The 21,125-nt window shown below is 41.4% G+C and overlaps 1 protein-coding gene across 1 annotated transcript in view; it reads right to left on the reverse strand.

Annotated features, from left to right (window-relative positions):
• Adarb2 (adenosine deaminase RNA specific B2 (inactive)) overlaps window positions 1–21,125 on the reverse strand; it is a 208,440-nt gene that overhangs the window by 77,086 nt on the left and 110,229 nt on the right. The gene's annotated exons all lie outside the window — the stretch shown is intronic.

The following is a 21,125-nucleotide window of genomic DNA, read 5'->3' on the forward strand; positions in this document are numbered from 1 at the left end:
ACATACTCAAACTTATGGGACACTATGAAAGCAGTGCTAAGAGGGAAATTCATAGCACTAAATGCCCACATAAAGAAACTGGAGAAATCTCACACTAGTGACTTGACAGCACACCTGAAAGCCCTTGAACAGGAAGAAGCAAAGTCTCCCAGGAGGAACAGACGCCAGGAAATTATCAAATTGAGAGCTGAAATCAATAAAATAGAAATAAAGAGAACAATGCAAAGGATTAATGAGACAAAGAATTGGTTTTTGAGAAGATCAACAAGATAGACAAGCCCTTATCCAAACTAACCAAAAGATAGAGAGACAGCATCCAAATTAACAAAGTCAGAAATGAAAATGGGGACATAACAACAATGAGGAAATCCAGAGAATCATCAGGTCATACTTCAAAAACCTCTACTCCACAAAACTCGACAATCTAAAAGAAATTGATAATTTTCTGGATAGGTACCACATACCTAAGTTAAATCAAGACCAGATAAACCATTTAAATAGTCCAATAACCCCTAAGGAAATAGAATCAGTCATTAAAAGTCTCCCAACCAGAAAAAGCCCTGGATCAGATGGTTTCACTGCAGAATTCTACCAGATCTTCAAAGAAGACTTAATACCAATACTCTTTAAATTTTTCCACACAATAGAAGCAGAAGGAATATTACCAAACTCCTTCTATGAGGCTACAATTACCCTGATTCCTAAACCAAACAAAGATGCAACAAAGAAAGAGAACTACAGACAGATCTCCCTCATGAACATTGATGCAAAAATACTCAATAAAATCCTGGCAAACAGACTCCAAGAACACATCAAAACAACTATCCACCATGATCAAGTAGGCTTCATCCCAGGGATGCAAGGGTGGTTCAACATATGAAAGTGCGTCAATGTAATACATCATATAAACAAACTCAAAGAAAAAAACTACATGATCATCTCACTAGATGCAGAAAAGGCATTTGACAAAATCCAGCACCCCTTCATGATAAAGGTCTTGGAGCGATCAGGAATACAGGGAACATACCTAAACATAATAAAGGCAATCTACAGCAAGCCACCAGCCAACATCAAATTAAATGAAGAGAAACTCAAAGCAATTCCACTAAAATCAGGAACAAGGCAAGGCTGTCCCCTCTCCTCATACTTATTCAATATAGTACTTGACGTTCTAGCCAGAGCTATAAGACAACATAAGTAGATTAATGGGATACAAATTGGAAAGGAAGAAGTCAAGCTTGCCCTATTTGCAGATGACATGATAATATACATGAGTGACTCCAAGAATTCAACCAAGGAACTGATACAGCTTATAAAAACCTTCAGCAACATAGCAGGATACAAGATCAACTCAAAAATATCAGTAGCCCTCCTATATACAATAGACAAACTGGCTGAGAAGGAAATCAGAGATACATCACCCTTTACAATAGCCACAAATGATATAAAATACCTTGGGGTTACTCTAACTAAACATGTGAAAGACCTTTATGACAAGAACTTTAAGTCCCTGAAAAAAGAAATTGAAGAAGATGTCAGAAAATGGAAAGATCTCCCATGCTCATGGATAGGCAGGATTAACATAATAAAAATGCCTATCTTACCAAAAGCAATCTACAGATTCAACACAATCCCCATCAAATTACCAACACAATTCTTCACAGATCTGGAAAGAATAGTACTCAACTTAATATGGAAAAACAAAAATTCCAGGATATCCAAAAGAATCCTGTACAATAAAAACCTCTAGAGGCATCACGATCCCTGACCTCAAGCTCTACTATAGAGGTACAGTAGTAAAAATAGCTTGGTACTGGCATAAAAACCGACATTTGTACCAATGAATCAAACTGAAGACCCTGATATTAACCTGTACACCTATGAACATATAATTTTTGACAAAGAAGCCAAAAACGTACAAGGAGAAAAGAAAGCATCTTCACCAAATGGTGCTGGCATAACTGGATGTCAATGTGTAGAAGGCTCCAAATAGATCCATATCTGTCACCATGCATAAAACTTAAGTCCAAGTGGATCAAAGACCTCAACATAAATCCAGTTACTCTGAACCTGATAGAAGAGAAAGTAGGAAGTACTCTTGAATGCATTGGCACCAGAAATCAGTTTCTAAATATAATACCAGTAACACAGACACTGAGAGAAACAATCAATCAATGGGACCTATTGAAACTGAGAAGCTTTTGTAGAGCAAAGGACACGGTCAACAAGACAAAGTGACAGACTACAGAATGGGAAAAGGTCTTCACCAACCCCACATCTGACAGAGGGCTGATATCCAGAATATATAAAGAACTCAAGAAATTAGACATCAAAATGCCCAACAGTCCAATTAAGAAATGGGCTATAGAACTAAACAGAGAATTCTCCACAGAGAAAGCTCAAATTGCTGAAAGACATTTAAGGAATTGCTCAACATCCCTAATTATCTGGGAAATGCAAATCAAAATGACTCTGAGATACCACCTTACACCTGTCAGAGTGGCTAAGATCAAAAACACAGAAGACAGCTTATGCTGGAGAGGATGTGGAGTAAGGGTAACTCTCCTCCACTGCTGGTGGGAATGCAAGCTTGTACAGCCACTTTGGAAATCAATATGGCACTTCCTTAGAACATTGGGAATCCATCTTCCTCAAGACCCAGCTGTAGCACTCTTGGGCATATACCCAAGGAATTCTCAATCATACCACAAGGGCATTTGCTCAGCTCTGTTCATATCAGCATTGTTTTAATAGCCAGAACCTAGAAACAACCTAGATGCCCTTCAACTGAAGAATGGATAAGGAAAATATGGTACATATACACAATGGAGTACTACTCAGCAGAGAAAAACAATGACATCATGAGGTTTGCAGGCAAATGGATGGATCTAGAAAAAATCCTCCTGAGTGAGGTAACCCAGATTCAGAAGGACAAACATGGTATGTACTCACTCATAGGAGGATACTAGATGTTAAACAAAGATGACTAGACTGCTACACAACTCCAGGGAGGCTACCTAGAAATCGGGACCCTAGAAAAGACCCAGGGATCACCCAATGACAGAAATGGATGAGATCTACATGAACAACCTAGATGACAGTGGGAGTAACGAAGGGCAAGGTTTGAGAGAAAGAAAGCTTAGGGGAGCAGGAGATCCCAGCTGGATCAAGAACAGAAAGGGAGAACAAGGAATAACAGACCATGATAAATGAAGACCACATGAGAACAGGAATAGGCAGAGTGCTGGAGAGGTTCCCTTAAATCCTCAATGTTACATCCTCTGTAGACTGCTGGCAATGGTTGAGAGAAAGCCTGATCTGACCTAGTCTGGTGATCAGATGACTAAATACCCTACCAGTGGAGCTGGAACTCTCATCCAATAACTGATGGAAGTGGATGCAGAGATCCTCAGCCAGGCCCCAGGTGGAGCTCCAGGTGTCCAATTGTCGAGAAAGAGGAGGGAGTGTAAGAGCATGAGTTGTTGAGCCCAAGATTGGAAATAGCACAGGGACAAATAGCCAAACGAATGGAAGCACATGAATTATGAACCAAAGGCTGTGGAGCCCCCAGCTGGATCAGGCCCTCTGGATAAGTGAGACAATTGATTAGCTTGAACTGTTTGGGAGGCTTCCAGGCTGTGGGACCAGGACCTGTCCTTATTGCATGGAGTTTGCTGTTTGGAACCTTGGGCTTATGCAGGGACACTTCGCTCAGCCTGGAATGAGGTGACTGGAGCTGCCTGTACTGAATCCACCAGGTTTAATAGAATCCCCAGGGATGTCTTGTTCCTGGAGGAGATGAGAAATGGAGGTGAGGGTTTGGGGAGAGGTGGAGGTGAGGGTTTGGGGAGGACAGGGGAACCCATGGCTGATGTGTAAAATTAAAACACACACACACACACACACACACACACACACACACACAGGTAGAAGTCCTTAAAAAGTGAGGGGCTGGGGTATTGTTCAGGTAGGCTTGCCTTGCATGTTGTAAGGCCTCATATTTAATTCCAAGGTTTGACAAATGAATCGTGTTTGAATCAAAAAAAAAAAAAAAAAAGAATCAGTATACAAGCTAATATCACCTCAGAAGGAAGTTTGAGATGGAATCTGATTTAGGAAGTATGTAGGCAGATAAATACAATCATATTCCAACTATTTTTTTTTATATGTAATTGTGCTATGTAAAAGTTAAAACCTTCCTTTAATAAAAAAGAAAACGGGAAGTGCTGTGGATATCGCTCTGTGTAAATAAAGTTCTGATTGGCCAGTGGCCAGGCAGGAAGTATAGGCGGGACAAGAGAGAAGAGAATTCTGGGAAGTAGAAGACTGGAGAGAGATACCGCAAGCCGCCACCATGACAAGATGTAAGGTACTGGTAAGCCACGAGCCATGTGGCAAAGTATAGATAAATAGAAATGGGTTAATTTAAGGTAGAAGAAGTAGATAACAAGAAGCCTGCCACGGCCATACAGTTTCTAAACAATATAAGTTTCTGTGTGTTTACTTGGTTGGGTCTGAGCATCTATGGGCCTGGCGGGTGAGAGAGATTTGTCCTGACTGGGCCAGGCAGGGAAACTCTAACTACACACACACATATATATGTGTATATATACACATATACATATACACACATATATATAGAACTCACAGGACAAAAAAAAAAAGAGTAATCAGAGGTAGAAGCCCTTAAAAAGTGAGGGGCTGGGGTATTGTTCGGGTAGGCTTGCCTTGCATGTTGTAAGGCCTCATATTTAATTCCAAGGTTTGACAAATAAATCGTGTTTGAATCAAAAAAAAAAACAAAACAAAAAAGAATCAGTATACATGCTAATACCACCTCAGAAGGAAGTTTGAGATGGAATCTGATTTAGGAAGTATGTAGGCAGATAAATACAATCATATTCCAACTATTAGACTTGACATTGTCTGCATGAAAACAGTGTGGCTGACACCCACTTCTCATTTTAACACCCAAGAGGACTGAGAAAAGAGAAGTTACAACAGTCCTTCCCACTGCCATAGGCCTTTCTGCAACTCTTCCCATCACAGTTAGTGGCTGAGTTATTTCTCAATATTGTACCTATGAAAACTAAAACATTTAAGGTTCAACGAGATATGAATGTTGATATGCTACCTGTTGGTTTATCAAGCATTTATTTGCTGATTAGTTTAAACTGCTGGCTTGATACAGACTAGAATTACATAGGAAGAGAGTCAGACTAAGGAACTATGCAGATCAAGTTGACCTGGGGGCATGTCTGTGGGGGATTGTCTTGACTGATAATCAATGTAGGAAGACCCAGCCCATTGTAGGCAGTTCTGTTCCCAAGGCTGGAGTTTTAAATGGCATTAGAAAGCTAGCCAAAAGCCATCCAGGCTATGCTTATTCTTTGCTTTTAACTGTGAAGATGATGTGACTAGCTGCTTGAGTTCCTGCCTTAACTGTCTCTGAATGATGGACCATAACTTGGAATCATAAGCCAAATAAACTCTTCCTTCCCTGTGCCAAGGATATTTATCATTGTAATAGAAATGAAACTAGAACAAACTGGTTCCCTCTTGGTTTTGCTGTAAGGACTGAAAATATGATTCTTTTTTTCTGACTGAGTCAGTGTAGGTTAGGGTTTCTATTGCCATGAAGAGACACCATGACCACAGCAACTCTTATAAAAGACAATATTTAATTAAGTGGCTTACAGTTCCAGAGGTTTAGTCCATTATCATCATGGTGGGACATGGCAGCATGCAGGTAGACTTGATGCTGAAGTTGAGAGTTCTATATCTTACATGCAACAGGAAGTAAATTGAAGCATTGGGTGTGGCTTGAGCATGCATGAAACCTCAAAGCCTGCCTTCAGAGTGATACATTTTCTCCAACAAGGCCACACCCACTCCAAATCTGCACATCTCCTAATACTGCCTCTCTCTTTGGGGCCATTTTCTTTCAAAGCACCACATTCTACTCCCTGGGCTTAAAGGCTGATAGCCATATCATAATGTAAAAATGCATTCAGTCCAACTTCAAAAGTCCCCAAAGTCTATCATTATCTGAACAATGTTTAAAACTCTAAAGTTCAAAGTCTCTTCTGAGGTTTATGTAATCTCTTAACTGCAATCCCCTATAAAATCAAATCATAAAACAGATTACATATTTCCAACATATAATGTACAGGATATTTGTTACTATTCCAAAACATAGGGGAGGGAGCATAAATAGGAAATACTGGACCAAAGCAAAACTGAAAACTAGCTGAGCAAATTCCAAACTCTACATCTCCTTGTCTGATGTCAAAACACTCTTCAGATCTTCAACTCCTTTTAGTGTTCTTGACTACAAAACACTTTTTCCTCTTGGGCTGGTTCCATTCCCTGTTGGCGGTTTTCTTTGGCAGGTATCCTATAGCTCTGGCATCTGCAACATCTTGGGGTCTCCAAGGCAATCCAGGCTTTAACTTCACAGCTTCACACAATGACCTCTCTACTAGGCCTCCATTCAGGGACACCCCTGACATGTGCCTGGCCTCAATAGCTTTCCTTAGTTGTGAAGGAATATTCCATAACTCATTTTCCTATCCTTAAGTCCAGAACCACGTGGCCGAAGCTGCCAAGTTCTGCTGGTTACTGGAGCTGGAACATTGGCACCTTGTTTAATTGTATCTTCACCAGCTTCCTGTTTTCCATGGGTTCCTCCACTGCCTAAGTCAGTCCTGGAACTTGCTCTGTAGACCAGGCTGAATCAAACTCAGAGATCTGACAGCCTCTGACTTCCAAGGACTAGGATTAAAGGTGTGTACCACCACGCCCAGCTCTAAACTTTTCTTTAGTTCCATTTTTCTCCCTCCCTCCCCCATGCAAGCACATAAGGTTCAACCTGGGTCAGCACATGGCAGATGGAAGGAAATGTGGTAGCAGCCCTGAGCCGAGGTGTAGAGAGTTTTTATAAGGGAAAATCGCAAGCTTGGAATTGCATGCTTGGGATTGGGTAGAAGGGATATGGGGCAAGGTGATTTTTTTTTTTATAAACTATTGGTCTAGACTTTGGGTGAAAGACCACATTTGAAACTATTGGGTTAGACTTTTGGTGGGAAACCACAACCCGCTGAACAGGATTATCTGGATTGCTCAGCAGGATTATCTAGATATCTTCAAGGGCCACAAACCACAGACAAGATGTCTGCAGGAGGATGCTGCTCTGTATCTGTTCGAGTTGTCATGACACATTCCTGAGGTCCTTTCTGGAACTGAGTACAACAGATGGTCTAAGATGGTAGCCCTACCCTAAGATGGAGCCTGTATTGCCTTCACATTCTCCCCTTCATAAGTTGGAAATTTAGCTGGGTAGGATCTTGCCCTGAGGTTACCACCGCTTTTATTTTGTTTCTTAATCTTTTTTATCTCCTTGACTGTAGGATTTATCTCCATTCCACTTCCTGGTACTCCCTTCTCCTCAAATTGTACATTTTATAATTTACCCTGCTCAGCTTGCTCTTTTTCATTATAAATCTTATTTAGAGTTACCATTAATAACCCTAGGACAGAGTCTATAGTAGGCTGTTTTGAGATTTTCTCTGCCAAAGAATTAATCCATCCAGGTGGTGGTGGCATATGCCTTTAATCCCAGCACTTGGGAGGCAGAGCCAGGTGGATCTGAGTTCGAGGCCAGCCTGGGCTACCAAGTGAGTTCCAGGAAAGGCACAAAGCTACACAGAGAAATCTTGTCTCGAAAAACCAAAACCAAAACAAAACAAAACAACAAAACAAAACAAAACAAAACAACCAAAAACCAAAACAAACAAACAAAAAAAACCCTCTTCATTTTAGCCTCAGGCAGACTATTTGGACAAGGGCAAAAGGCAGCCACATTCTTCACCAAAATATCAAAGAATGATCTCTAGGCCACATAGTAATATTCTTCTCCTCTGGAACCTCTTTAGCCAGGCCCCAGGTTCAAATAATTCTTAGCACCACTGTCTTCCATGCTCCTACTAGAACGGCCCATTAAGCCTCACTTAAAATATTCCACTTATTTCGCAACCCAAACTCCCAAAGTCCATATTATTTCAAGCAACAACATGGTCAGGCCTATCACAACAATATCCCATTCCCTGATACCAACTTCTGTCTTCTGCACTGCCCAGATAGGAGAGTCTAAGGGAGATGTGGTGGGAACCACCACCCTTGCATATTTCAAGTTCTTGATGGTGGCATGCAGGCAGACATGGTGCTGAATAAGGAGCTGAGGGTTCTATATCTTGCAGGCAACAGAAAGTGAACTGAGAGACTGGGTGTGCCTTGAGCATATATGAGACCTCAAAGTCTACCTCCACAGTACACACTTCTTCTAACAAGGCCATACCCACTCCAACAAAGCCACACTTCCTAAGAGTGTCACTTCCTTTGGGGGCCATTTTCTTTCAAACCACCACAGTCAGCAAGTGATAAACTTGTAGCCAGCAAGATTACATAGGAAGAATTCATTTTTCTGTTCTGTCCTTGCAGGGATATCTACAGTAAGTAGTTTTGAGATGGGCTGAGGGAGCTTTAGGAAGACCCTGGAACTATCAAAGGCTTGAATGAAGCCTGTTCAGTTTGTCAGTTGTAAGACACTAATAAAAAAGAATTTGTTCAAGACATTGCTGATCAGCTTTCTCAGTTCTTGCAGTCAAACATGAACTTAAAAATGCATAGCATTCAAAGCAGTACATGGCATATGTTAAAAATTTGAGATGAGGACTGGGGAGATGGCTTAGTCAGTAAAGTGCTTGCTCTACAAGCATGATGAGCAGAATTCAATCCCTAGAATCCACGTAAAAACCTCATCATTGTAGCTTGTGTCTATAATCCAATACAGAGAAGATAGACATAGGAGGAATCCTGGAGCTCACTGGATAGCCAGCCTTGATAATTTGGTAAACTTCAGGTTCAGTGTTGTCTTAAAAAGCAAGCTAGAGCACAACTGAAGAAGACACTTGACATCAACCTTTGGCCTCCAGAAAAATGTGTACAGGCACATATATGCATGTGTACATGCATGTGTTCCCACATGTGTGCTTGCACACATCCACATGAACACACACACATACATACACATGCACATGTGTGCACATGCACATGCACACACACACACACACAGAGAGAGAGAGAGAGAGAGAGAGAGAGAGAGAGAGAGAGAGAGACAGAGAGACAGAGACAGAGAGAGAGACAGAGACAGAGACAGAGACAGAGACAGAGAAGCTTATGAGGATGTCATTAGTTATATCTCTAAACATCAACATTATGAAGAGTTTCCCTGGATATAAATATGGTAATTTTTTTATTCAGTGAATGTATTCAATGCCCTCTTCCTACCTCTAAGAAAGATGCAGAATGACAACGAACCCTTTGCAATTAATAGATTGAAGAATCTATTTATCTCCCTGTTTGGATTGGGCTGAGCATGCTCTTCGCCCCATTAGTAACTCATTCTTTTGTATCAAAGGAGCAGCTATGTGACACCTGGTCTGATCGATGAGAAGTCTTTTCTTCCCTGCATCAGAGATAACTGACAAGGTCTCCTCATTGGTGCTAAACCAGAAATAATGAGAGCACAAAGCCACAGCTCATACATAATTCACGGAGGAAACATTTTAAGTGGCAGTGCTTTCTGTGTCCATAAGCAACCACTTGATATTTGCATTTTTGTGTGTGTGTGCTCCATTCTTGCTGTCTGTTTTTCAGAAGATGAAGATGGGATTGTATTCAAAACAGTTCAAAGGGAAACTTTTACTCAGGCTCTCGGTTCTTCAGAAGACTTCCTCTCCTTCCTAATACCACTTCTTTTTTCCTGGACAGAGCTATGTGACTTGCTTTTGATTCAAATCTGGTTGGTGAGTTAAAACATCTTTCAGTGATTTCTGGCTGAATAATACAGGTGTGCATTGATCTGAGACAGTCTTGCTCTTCAGCAGCTTCCCAGCAAGACTTCGCTTTCTCCTGTCCTCTCTTTCTCTCCTAACCTTGTCTTCTTGGCTCACTTCTGTAGCTGACCATCACCAGGATAACTCCAAAATGAAGTTGCTGTTGTAGTCTAGCATGAATCTTTAAGGTTCTTATTAATAAAATCAAACCTGAGCCAGGTATTGGGGGTGAATGCTGGAAGATCAGAGAGACAGAATAAGCCACAGCTACCTTATCTCACCAGTTCCTCAGCTGGTCCTGTTTCTTCAGACTGGAAGCCTCTGAGTTCTCATCCAGAATGAATCTCAGCTGAACTGTGTTGCTCAAAGCCTAAAAGCTTAACCAGCCAAATGCTGCTAGTTTCTGATCTTCACGCCTTATATATCTTTCTACTTTCTGCCATCACTCCCTGGGATTAAAGGCTCACTTCTTGTGTCACCATGCCTGACTGTTTTCAATGTGGCCTTGAACTCAGAAATCCAGAGGGATTTCTGCCTTTGGAATGCTAGGATTAAAGGTGTGAGTGCCACCATTTTCTGGCCTCTATGTCTGTCTAGTGGCTGGCTGTTCTCTGACCCCAGATAAATTTATTAGGGTGCACAATATTTTGAGGAACACAATACCATCACATTGTAGTCTGGATTGTTAAGATGCTGGGCAAGAAATGAGCAGGACATTTGCTGTTCTGCTGTGTGTTACAGGTTAAATACTCAGTATCTCTAAAGACTCATGTGCTGATGGCTTGGTTCTATAGGGAGGTGGTGAAAATGTTTAGAAGTGAGGTGTAGGTCAATGATTAGGTCACTGAAGTTATGTTTACAAAGAGGACTTGGGGACCACTTTCTCCCTCTGTCTTTTTGCCTTCTGGTTTTGTTCTAGTATGTGCTATTGCTTTGATGGGCTACCTTGTTACAGTTCCAAAGGCACCTGGATCAAGGGGTTATAGACTAGAACCTCTAAAACTGTGAGCCCAAAGCAGCCTTTCTGTTTATAATTTGATGATCTTGGATTTTTACCATAGTGACACAAAGATGTTTGGCACACTGTAATGTGAACACTTCCCTGGCCCCTATACAGAGCTGTTCAGAATGTCACCACTTCCTTCTCCAATGTTTACAAGATATCAACCCTTTTTCATATCACTTAATGTAAATAGAACAATCTCAAAATTTAGGGTCAACTAGATAAAAAGAAATTTGAAACTTGACATCAAGTATGTATATTTGAAAGTCTACAGGGGTATTCAAAGAGCTGCAGCTTTGTCCTATTTCACATTTGTTTCTTTTCTTTTCTTTTCTTTTTCTTTTTAAAGATTTATTTATTATGTACACAGAAGAGGGTGCCAGATCTCATTACAGATGGTTATGGGCCACCATGTGGGTGCTGGGAATTGAACTCGGGACCTCTGGAAGAGCAGTTGGTGCTCTTAACCTCTGAGCCATCTCTCCAGCCCCACATTTGTTTCTTAATTAGCTCTAACACACAGACACACACAGACACAGACACAGACACAGACACAGACACAGACACAGACACACACACACACACACACACACACATACACAAGCTCACACACTCACACAGAGAAGGGAGAAGAGACAGAGAATTGAGATGAATGAATATTTTTAAAATTTTAGCTTACTGGCTAAGACAACACTTTAAACACTTGAAAACAGTGCCTGGCACTTAGGCAACAAATAGATGTCACTGTCTTTTCTTTTCTTTTTCTTTCATCAACAAACTGTGTTATGTTTCCATCCAAAAGAAGGATCATAGTTTTAGAGATGCTAGTTTTATTGTCTTGAGCCACAGTGTTGGCTTTTTTTACTAAGGGGAAGTTTTTGGGCAATTTGAAGAGAGTTAGAATTGAAGTTCAGTTGTGAGCCAATGATTGGAAAAATGTAGAAACGTTTGAACAGCCTTGAATGAAGTCCTGATTTCAAGAGTGCAGAAGTGTTTCTTTGTGTGCACAAGTGTACATGCAAATGTGCAGACCAGAGGACATCCTCCGCTGTAGTTCCTTAGGTGCTGTCCACTCCAGCTTGTGTTTTGAGACAGATCTTTCACTGGCTTGGAGCTTGCAAAGTAGACTAGGCTAGCTGGCCAGCAAGTCCCGGAGGTCCTCCTGTCTCTACCTTCCTGGTGCTGGATTACAAGGGATGCACTACCACACCCAGCTTTTTAATGTGGGTTCTGGGGATTGAATTTAAGTCCCCCTGCTTACCAGGCAAGCACTTTACCACCTGAGCCATCTCTCCAGACCTCTTCTTCCTTTTTACAAACGTGTTTTCCCCCTAAACGCTTCCTTACTGAGAAGGAATAAATTCAAGCATTTCAGAAGGATGTGGCTCGTGGTTAGACGTATGGCTCTCCCCTTTAGCTTTGAGGGTTTCATCAGCACCTTGTGAATTATTTTAAATTAAACCATTTATCTCTAAATGAGCCCTGAGTATGGGTGGGCTGGGATAAATATCCAGTCAGGGACTTCTTTTCTCTGATTTTATTTTAAAGAGAGATGTTTAGTATGATGGGTTGGCATTCAAGCTACACAAGGGTCAGCCACAGGGGTAGTAAAATCTATCCTGCATTTTGTAGTCTAAACAGTTTCAACCAAAGATTTAAAAATCAATTGCCCATCAGCAGTCCTTATTATTCTGGGATGTTGGCATCTATGAATCTTAATGTGCCCGAACAGATCACAAAGATGAGCAGCAAGTCTGTGTTTTGTTGTATGTGGTTAGTAGTGGTTAAGATCAATTTCTAGAAATCAAAATGACAATTTACTATCTTTCATCCCAGTATCAGGCTTCTGCTAGTGTGACTGTTTTGGGTCCAGTTCCTTTGCTTCAGCTTATTTTCCTCCTGCTTGACTGGATGTAAATGAAAAGACTCTGTCTAATTTCAAAATCGAGGTGATTTCAAGTCATCCATGGGAGAAAACGGAAAGGAAGAAGCTTTCAGACATTTGGGGAATAAACTTCCTATGTCATGATTCTGCTAGGTGAGCGTACACATATGCTCTGTGATGGAAGATGTTTCAGAGGTATCTGAACTGTCATGATTTTTCAAGTGCAAACGGGAAAGTGGCATTTACATATCAGCTTTATCTGGTTGGATACAATAGTGCAATTTCTATTTGACCTGGAAATACACCGAGGACCCTGCAGGCAGATTTCTCTACCTCACATGCTCATTTTAGGTTCGGAAATACACCGAGGACCCTGCAGGCAGATTTCTCTACCTCACATGCTCATTTTAGGTTCGGGGCCAATGCATGCAGGCAAAACACACTCTGCATTTTAGAACTTGAAACAAATCAAGTATTTTTCACTGGTCAATGAAGTGGCAGTTTTGTATTTTCCCTCTAAACCAGACCTGGCTGCTTTTCAGGAAGGACTTAAAATGGACATAATTGATTGCTTCTTCAACAACCACTTTATTATGGAAATACTAGACTTACTTTGTAAAGCCCCACCCTTGACTGCTTGGCTGACTGATGCTGTCAAGATGTAAGTCACCTTGCTCAGAATAGCTATTAAGGCAGTGTGAGAACCAACTCCAGACATTAGTCACAAAGTTCTTCTCCTATGCTCATTTTTTTTTTTTTCATCTTGAGACAGATCTTTCCCTATAGTCCTGGCTGGTACAAAACTCACTATGTTGTCCAGACTGTCCTCAAACTTATAATATCCCACTGGCCTCAGCCTCCTAAGTGTTCAGGTTAAAGGCATGCCATCATACTTGGGCTTTCTTGTGCATATTTTAAAAATGGAATGTCTTTTCTTTAAAATAATTTAAAATTTACTTATTTTATGTGTATGTTTTGCCTGTGTGTATGTCTATATGTGTACCATGGTGCCTCATGCTTGAGGATTTCAGAAGAGGTTGCCAGATCCCCTGGAATTGGAATTATGATTATGAGCTATCATGTCAGTGCTGGAAACCAAACCTGGATCTTCTAAGAACAAGTACTCTAAAATACTGAGCCATTTCTTCACTCTGAGTTTCTTTTCTTGATGATGGCAATGGAGTACTACTCAGAAGTAAAAAACAATGACATAATGAAATTTGCAGGCAAATGGATGGGACTCATCCTGAGTGAGGTAACCCAGACTCAGAAGGACAAACATGGTATGTACTCACTCATAAGTGGATACTAGATGTAAAGCAAAGGATAACCAGACTCCAGAGAAGCTAGCTAACATGGAGGACCCTAAGAGGGATGCATGGATCACCCTGGGAAGGGGCAATAGATTAGATCTCTTGAGTAAACTGGGGATGGGGGGGCAATGGAGGGTAGGGGATTGGGGATGAGAACATAAGAGAACAGGATGGTCAAGCTGGAACAGGGACAGGGTGGGAGAGCAATGAAAGAGATATCTTGATAGGGGGAGACATCATGGGGATAGGGAGAAACTTGGAGCTAGAGAAGTCCTCAGGAATCCACAAGGATGATCCTAGCTTAGACTACTAGTAATAGTGGAGAGGGTGCCTGAGCTGGCCTACCCCAGTAATCAGATTGGTGAATATCCTAACTGTCATTATTATACACGTTTCATTCAGTAACTTATGAAAACAGGTGCAGATATCCACAGTCAAGCACCAGGCTGAGCTCCAGGAGTCCAGTGGAAGAGAGAGAAGAGGGATTCTATGAGCAAGGGACATCAAGATCATGATGGAAAAACCTACAGAGACAACCAAACCAAACTAGTGGGAACTCATGAACTTTAGATCAACAACTGTGGAGCTTCCATGGGATTGGGCTAGGCCCTCTGAATAATTGAGAGAGTTGTATAGCTTGGTCTATTTGAGGATCCCCTGGCAGTGGGATCAGGATCTATCCCTGATGCATGAGCTGGCTTTTTGGAGCCTATTACCTGTGGTGGGACACCTTGCACAGCCTTGATGCAGGGGAAGGGACTTGGTCCTACCTCAACTGAATGTACCAGGTTTTGCTGACTCCCCATAGGAGGCCTTGCCTTTTCCTTTGGGGGCATGGAAGAGGTCGGGAAAGTCTGTGAGGGGAGCAGGGGAAGGGAAGAGGGGAATCTTTTTTGGAGGAGGGGATGAAGGGTGGATTGGGGAAGGAGGCTGGGGGAAAGTGGGAGGAGGGACAAGAGGGAGATCTGTTGATGGTATGCAAAATGAATAAATTTTTTTTTAGTAAAGAAAGAATGGAAAAAAAGAAAAGTGGCAGAGATGAAAGGCATTGATTTTGGAGCCAGAGCTAAGGTTAAAACAAACAGACAAACAAATAAAACTGAAGACAGTTTATGTTGGAGAGGATGTGGAGCAAGGGGAACACTCCTCCACTGTTGGTGGGAACTCAAACTTATACAGCCACTTTGGAAATCAATATGGGCACTTTCTTAGAAAATTGGGAATCAACCTCCCTTAAGACCCAGCTATACCACTCTTGGGCATATACCCAAGGAATGCTCAATCATACCACAAGGACACATGCTTAACTATGTTCATAGCAGCATTATTTGTAATAGCCAGAACCTGGAAACAACCTAGATGCCCTTCAACTTAAGAATGGATAAATAAAATGTGGTACATATACACAGTGGAATACTACTCAGCAGAGAAAAACAATGACATCATGAGGTTTGTAGGCAAATGGATGGGACTAGAAAATATCATCCTGAATGAGGTAAAGACTCAGAAAGACAAACATGGCATGTACTCACTCATAAACGGATTCTAGATGTAAAGCAAAGGATAACCAGACTGCAACTCACAAATCCAGGGAGGCTACCTAGTAAAGAGGAGCCTAAGAAAGACACAGGGATCCCCCAATGACAGAGAAATAGATTAGATCTACATGAGCAAACTGGGGGTGGGGTGGGGTAATGGAGGATAAGGGGAGGGGGGAGAGAGCTTAAGGAAGTGGGAGGTCCCAGCTGGATCAGGAACAGAGTGGGAGAACAAGGAAAAAGAGACCATGATAAATGAAGACCCCATGGGACTAGGAAGAAGCAGAGTGCTAGAGAGGTCCCCAGAAATCCACAAAGATACCTCCACTATAGACTACTGGCAATGGTCGAGAGAGTGCCTGAGATGACCTACTCTGGTGATCGGATGGCCAAACACCCTAACTGTCATGATAGAACCAGTGACTGATGGAAGTAGATGCAGAGAACTACGGTCAAGCCCCAGGTGGAGCTCCAGGAGTCCAATTGGTGACAGAGAGGTGGGATTCTACAAGCAAGAGATATTGAGACCATGATTGGAAAAAACACAGGGACAAATAGCCAAACTAGCAGAAACACATGAACTGTGAACCAATAGCTGAGGAGTCCCCATGGAACTGGACCAGGCCCTCTGGATAAGTGAGACAGTTGATTAGCTTGAACTGTTTAGGAGGCACCCAGGCAGTGGGACTGGGACCTGTCCTTGGTGCATGAGCTAAGTTTTTTGGAACCTAAGGCCTATGCTGAGACACTTTGCTCAGTCTTGGTGTAGGGAGGAAGGGACTGGATCTGCCTCAACTGAATCTATCAGGCTGGGCTGACTCCCCAGGGGAGACCTTGCCTTGGAGGAGGTGGGAATGGGGGGTGAATTGGGGAGGGAAGGCTGGGGGGTGGGAAGAGGGAGGACAGGGGAATATGTGGCTGATATGTGAAATTAAATTAATTATAAAATCAAAATATTAAAAAAAAAAGAAGTGGTGAAACAGGGTCCTTGGGGACAGGTATTGTCAGTGGAAGAAGTGGGTTGATTCTGTGGACATTCTGATTAATAAGCTACATGACTTAGTAAATGTGTTAAAGGGTCATTTTTTGCTTCCCTTTTTAAGTAAAAAAAAAGAAAATTAAGATCTCAGGAAAAAGATACACACTTGAAGATTTACATGAGAATATCTAGCCAGGAATATGAATGAAACAAGTGACATGATTTTGAGTTAGTGACAGAAGAGGCTGGATAAGAGAGTTGCTTTCTTTTTGAAGAATTGTGTTGGTAGAGAATGAAATATGATTCAGGGTCACAGCCTGGTTCTGTGCCTAGTTATGCACAATTGCCTACTTATGCAGATGTTGGGCTATTGTTTTTCAACTCTTAGTGGTACTAAAAATATAGAAGAGTTAATTAAAATATAAGCATCATCAGTTATGATCCTATTATTTTAAAAATTATAGTTGCGAGAATTTGGCTAGTAAGTAAAAGGCTGAGTGGCTATCAGGCTGAACTACCAGAATAGGAAGCTGTACAATCCAAATTGGATACAATAACACATGCTTAGTAATAGAATAAATTAAAACTACAAAAATCACAAATGAAGGAGTATTAGATTGCAACAACATTGCTTAATAGATACTAGCTAGAATTGAAAATATAGGTATGTAGAACCAATGGTGTATTTGGAGTTCTGGGAACAAATTAACAAGTTGGGTAGAATATAGATGCAGTCCTCAGTCCTTACAAGAGAAGCTTCTTTTTAGTGGATGGTGGTTCATGTGGAAATGTAGCTAGAGTTTTTCTGGTCCTGCCTGGCTCATAGTCAGGACAAATTTCTTTCATCTGCCAGTCCCACAGCTGCTCAGACCCAACCAAGTGAACACAAAGAGACTTATATTGCTTACAAACTGTATGGCCATGGCAGGCTTCTTGTTATCTACTTCTTCTATCTTAAATTAACCCATTTCTATTAATCTATACTTTGCCATGTGGCTCGTGGCTTACCGGTACCTTACATCTCACTTGTCATGGCAGCAGCTGGCAGTGTCTCTCTGCCTCAGCCTTCCATTTCCCAGAATTCTCTTCTCTGCTTGTCCTGCCTATACTTCCTGCCTTGGCTATTGGCCAATCAATGTTTTATTTATTAACCAATCAGAGCAACACATTTGACATACAGAACATCCCACAACATAGAAACTCACAACTGGTCAAAGCACAAAGAATAAGAGTTTAAGGAGTGCTCAGCCATAAAGACACATCTATATCATAGCCCTGCCTCCTAATGGTCAGGGAATATTGTGCAAGACTGAGGTGGAAAGATTGAAAATGCCAGAAGTAAGGGAGGACCAGGATGGTACAGTGTCTTCTGAAAGGACAGGAATGCTGCACTCATGAACCCATAGCAGCTGTGGTGTCTTGCACAAGACCTGTACAAGAACAAGCCAGCTAATATTCCAGCATTGAGTAAGAAGATGCTCATAAGTCCCCACTTCTGCTAAGAAGCTATTGACAATGGATGACTTCTGGGAGAGAGATAGTCAGTTTTCTTTAAGGCTGTGGCTGCTGGTAGGTTGATCACACTTCAGTGGATGGCCCAACACCCATGCACATAGGTTTAGCACAAATTGGACTTTGTGGTTTAAAAAGTTATGGAAATGAAGTAGGGAATGGGGTAAGATCTTGAAGGAGTTATGGATGAATATGATCAAAATACATTTTGTATATGCAAAAATTCTCAAAGGATTAATAAAACAAATTCTATTGAATAGAAATGGAGAACAATGAAATTGGGGACTATTAGTTTTTATTCATAAGTTCTTTGCTATTTGATTTTTTACCACATGATTGGGCTAATTAGATGAAGATTAAAAAAACAGCCTGTTCATAAGTATATATTTTCCCAATAGTATATTCCTCATAATGGATAATGGCTAAAAATATAATATTCCTTCTACAAATAGTGAAAGTTGAATGAAATTTATTTCAGAATCAGTTTAATTTATTGCTTTATAATTGGTATAGCATGCACATCACTATCTCTTAGAATTCCTTGGGCATTTGCTTGAATAACTGAACTTGAATTAAGTTTACATGGCACACAAATTTGAGTAGGTGAATATATACAAATATTTCTATTCATTACATTGCGTATTTCTTTATAATCTTTTCTAAATCAAAGTTTAGTTTTAACTATTCCTTTTATAACAGGAAAGCAAATTCCAGCACTTGATACTCCAGGGTTCACAGATGACTAGTTACAAAGCCTTCCCTTGTAAAGACTCTTTTTCACATACTGAATTTAGATCACATAAATAAATCAATCACCTGTGTAGAAAATAGTGCGCTTGCTGGCAACTGAAGCATTATCTTTTCATAAGCCCTTGTAAAACGTAACTGTTTTCCATGTGAAATCTCAAGATAACTTCCAAAAATTGCTATTTTCAGTTTCCTATGAAAGTGGAAAGATACTCAGAGCTGGAAACTGTAGAAAACCAACTCACAGGGTCACATTCATGTAGACGTTGGAACGTGGACATGTGTTGCACAAGGGAAAAGAGCTCTCTCTCTCTCTCCCTCCCTCCTCCCTCTCTGTCTTACTTTTCTTCCTGAATTGTCCTGGCAGAAACCAATGAGGTACATTGGTTTTTCCTTTATTATTATGTGTTTTAAATTTTATACATCAGCCATGGGTTTCCCTGTCCTCCCCCCTCCCGCCCCCAACCCCTCCCCTCCATTCCCATGTCCTCCAGGATCAAGGCACCCCTGGGGATTCATTTAAACCTAGTGGATTCAGTACAGGCAGGTCCAGTCCCCTCCTTCCAGACTGAGCAAAGTGTCTCTGTGTAAGCCCAAGGTTTCAAACAGCCAGCTCATGCACTAAGGACAGATCCTGGTCCCACAGACTGGGTGCCTCCCAAACAGTTCAAGCTATTCAATTGTCTCACTTATCCAGAGGGCCTGATCCAGCTGGGGGCTCCACAGCCTTTGGTTCATAATTCATGTACTTCCATTCGTTTGGCTATTTGTCCCTGTGCTTTTTGCAATCTTGGATTCAACAATTCACGCTCTTGCAGACCATCCTCTTTCTCGACAGTTGGACACCTGGAGCTCCACCTGGGGCCTGGCTGAGGATCTCTGCATCCACTTCCATCAGTTATTGGATGAGAGTTCCAAGACGACTATTAGGGTGTTTAGTCATCTGATCACCAGACTAGGTCACATCAGGCTTTCTCTCGACCATTGCCAGCAGTCTACAGAGGATGTATCATTGTGGATTTCTGGGTGCTCGAGAGGTCCCCAGAAATCCACATTTTTTAAAAACTTCCAATGTTTCGTTGTGTGTTCTGACTCTGTGTATGATACTCTCTTAGGATTTTTTATTTTTCTGGAGCTGAGGACTGAACCCAGGGCCTTGAGCTTGCTAGGCAAGCACTCTACCACTGAGCTAAATCCCCAACCCCTTGTATTGTTTTTTGTAACTGACACATTCCCCAGTTGAATATCAGATTCACAAGAATAGGCACTTGGTCAGTTTTATTTTTTACTGTTCCCCCAGAACCTTAGTATTGTTGGAACTCAGCTAGTAACATGTTCATTAAAGATAGCATGACTACAATGCACATTATGTGTTTCTTACTATGAGTTAGAACTCTTTTCTAGTTTCATTCTGCTGCTATGATAAATATCTTGGCAAAAAAGCAGCCTGGAGGAGAAAGGGTTTGTTCAGCTTACAATTCCGGTTACAACAGTCTATCATTAACAGGAAGTCAAGGCAAGAACTCCAGCAACTAGTCACACCATATCCACAGTGAAGAGCAGAGACACATACATGTGTGAAGGCCTATTTCTTTACCTGCTAGATGTTATCTAAATTTCTTGCCTCTTATACTGTTCAGAAACCCCTGTTTAGGGAAAGTACCACTTAACAATAGGCTGGGTCTTCCTATATCAATTAAAAACAAACATACAAACAAACAAACAAAACAAGGGTTGGGGATTTAGCTCAGTGATAGAGCACTTGCCTAGCAAGCGCAAGGCCCTGGGTTCAGTCCTCAGCTCTGAAAGAAAAACAAAACAAAAAAACCCCCAACCAACCAAACAAACAAAAAAACAAACAAACAAAACAAAAACCACAAGGCTGGGCGGTGGTGGTGCACGCCTCTAATTCCAGCACTTGGGAGGCAGAGCCAGGTGCATCTCTGTGAGTTCAAGGCCAGCCTGGTCTCTAAAGTGAGTTCCAGGAAAGGCACAAAGCTATACAGAGAAACCCTGTCTGAGGAAAAAAAAAATCATACAGACAAGCCCACAGGATGACCTGATCTAGATAATCTTCTATTAAGACCCTTGGCCAACACAATTCACTCTCCATGTTTCTTTGTGTGTGTGTGTGTGTGTGTGTGTGTGTGTGTGTGTGTGTGTGTGTGTATACTTTTTTTTTTTAAAGAGAGAAAAAGTACAAAGAAGCATAAAGACAGATGGATCTGGGAAGAACTGGTGGAGAGAAAAGA

The sequence above is a fragment of the Onychomys torridus genome, chromosome 5 (genome assembly GCF_903995425.1).
Source record: "Onychomys torridus chromosome 5, mOncTor1.1, whole genome shotgun sequence".
In the NCBI taxonomy this organism is placed as follows: Eukaryota; Metazoa; Chordata; class Mammalia; order Rodentia; family Cricetidae; genus Onychomys; species Onychomys torridus.